Raw genomic sequence first — 2,121 nt, forward strand, 5'->3', positions numbered from 1 at the left:
GTGTCCCAGGCCCGAGTGTGTCCATGGGTCCTTCGGTGTGTGGTCAGGGAAGAACGTGTCCCTTGGGTCCTGGTGTTTGTGTGACCATGCACTAGAAGGTATGTGTCCGAGTGGGGAGGGAGGGGCAAAGGGAAGGAAGCCGGAGACCCCTCTATCAGGAGGGGCTCTGGATGTGCGTGTGTCTGAGCGCATCACTTCAGGGGTGTGATTGAGGGAGAAAGGACAGGCGCGGCCCAGCTTGGAGAGCCAGCAGGCCAGCAGCTAGCCCCCCCCACCCAGCTGCCTCAGTGCGAAGGCGCTCCCATCCCTGTCCGACGCCACACCCCCGCGTCTATAGTGGAGCTCACAGATGGCACCCCTGTGTGAGACTGCAAAGGACACCCCTGGCCCAGACGGAAGTGGGGGCCCTCAACCGGCGCAGGCCTGGGGAGGAGCGCCCGGCTGGGTTCCAGCCCCCTCTCAGCCACAGCAGCCGGATGCCCTTGTGCAGTTCACAACCTGCCCATCTGTGCGCGGCAGGCCTACGTGAACGCAGGCATCTCATCCCCCACCTACACACCTCTCTTTCTCTGTGTACATGCGCCCACAATTCTCCATGGTCTATGGGCACCTGCGTTCAAAGCTCAGTCTCATAGCTTGGGCTTGGACTTGGGGGCTTTGTTGTGCTTGGATAAAGGATGGGACCACTTGGGACCCGGGAAAGACAAGAGAGGGGCAGGGAAGGGACAGGGAGAGACAGACCCAGCCTCATAGTCTTTGTTCAATATTCACCCATGCAGGGGGCACTGGTTAAGCACCTACTGTGTGCATGGTCGCAAAGCTGGGTGGAAGGACACACCAGACAGGAGTCCCTGCCTTGTGGGGTTGATGGGGCAAGACAGCTTTGGAAACAACAGGCCACAGTGAGGCAGGGAGAAGTCACAGTGGCTGCTCCCACGCCACCCCGACCCCCCAATGCACAGAAAAGCACTGTCCGGGCTCTGCCAACCCCCGATGGTTGGCTGCCGACCGACCCCTTGTGATCCATGTGGTTCCACAGCCTGCTTTTCGGAAGTGGATCTCCAGGCCTTTCTTCCTAGTCTGCCTTCCTCTCTAACGGGTGCGTAGCTGCCAGGCGCATCCAGTCCATTCCAACCCCTCGTGACCCGATGCACACAGCAGAACAAAGCCGCCCCGTCCTGCACCAGCCTCACCATCGCTCCCATGCCTGAGCTGAGCCCACCGTGGCCGCCACGGTGTCTGTCCATCTCCTCAGAAGCCATCCGCCCCTCCACGGCCCCTGCACTTTCCCAAGCATGACGGCCTTCTCTGGGTACCGGCCTTTCCTGACAACCCGTCCAAAGCACTGAGACCGACCAAGCAGTGCTACTCTGGCTGTCCTTCTGCCCAGATGGATCGGTTTGTCCTCTGAGTGGTCCGTGGCACTTCCCGCATTCATCCATGGCCGGGCACCTTTTCTTCTGCCAAGAGCCATTTGCATATTTCTCACATCGTTCAAGGGCCATCCTGGTGAGACATCGAATGAACTCGTGCACCCCTAATGCGAGGGCGAAGAGCCCGGGTGACGCGGTGGTTATACATGGGGGCTGCTAACTGCAAGGTGGGCAGTTTGAAACCGCCAGCTGCTCTGAGAAGAGAAAGAGCAGCTTTCTCTCCCATAAAGAGTTACGGTCTTAGACTCTCACAGGGGGCAGGTCTGCCCCTAACCCTGCAGGGTCCCCAGCAGTCGGTATTGACTCGATGTCAGCGCGTTTGGCTTTTGAATGTGATGGCTGGAACGTGGCCTCTTTGGGGAGGTGCATGACGTTCGCTGGTATTGATTATGCCTCGGGCCTTATACAGTGCCACCCCACCCCACCCCTGCCTGCTGGACGTTCCTCATCCCTGGTCTAGAAGTCCCAAAGGCGCCTGCCCAGCCTGCGGGGTACGTGGTAGGCAGAAGGCGACTGTAGACATTCATGAATATTTGCTGAACCCTCCCAGCACGTTGCCCCTGACCTCTCTTGGGGTCAGGATCGCCACTGTCGGAACCCACTCAAGTGAGGCCCCCACTCTGTGAACCCCTCATTCGGACAGCCCCTCCGTGTCCCCCCACACACACCTATCACAGCCCCTCCATGT

Source organism: Echinops telfairi, unplaced genomic scaffold, assembly GCF_000313985.2.
Source record: "Echinops telfairi isolate 266 unplaced genomic scaffold, ASM31398v2 ScPeMD7_655;HRSCAF=1070, whole genome shotgun sequence".
NCBI lineage: Eukaryota > Metazoa > Chordata > Mammalia > Afrosoricida > Tenrecidae > Echinops > Echinops telfairi.